The sequence below is a fragment of the Nicrophorus vespilloides genome, unplaced genomic scaffold (genome assembly GCF_001412225.1).
Source record: "Nicrophorus vespilloides isolate i.1.1-1 unplaced genomic scaffold, Nicve_v1.0, whole genome shotgun sequence".
Lineage (NCBI taxonomy): Eukaryota > Metazoa > Arthropoda > Insecta > Coleoptera > Silphidae > Nicrophorus > Nicrophorus vespilloides.
In genome coordinates this window covers 6,202-6,537 of record NW_017095964.1, presented here as the reverse complement: position 1 = coordinate 6,537, position 336 = coordinate 6,202, and positions in this window count along the sequence as shown.

Sequence of the window (336 nt, the reverse complement as noted above, 5' to 3'; positions counted from 1 at the left end):
GATGTAGACTATTTTCTAAGCTAAGTGCATAATTCGCATCGTAATGCAACGGTAATCTATTGCATTCACGGTTAAGCAGACTAAAATGAATGAATGGATTCGCTAATGCAAAGCGATCCAAATCAAAGCCACTATAAATCACGAAGACAATCCGTGTGATGGATGATTTTACCCGTAAATATGTAAAGCTACATTTACTAATAACATAGATTACTTACATTGTGTTGTATTGTATATTTCTTGAATTTTATCATTAAGAAATATGATTGGAAATTTTACAAAAAAATATAATTAATGATCTTCAAAAAAAAAAGTGTAGTTGTTGTAGTAAAATTA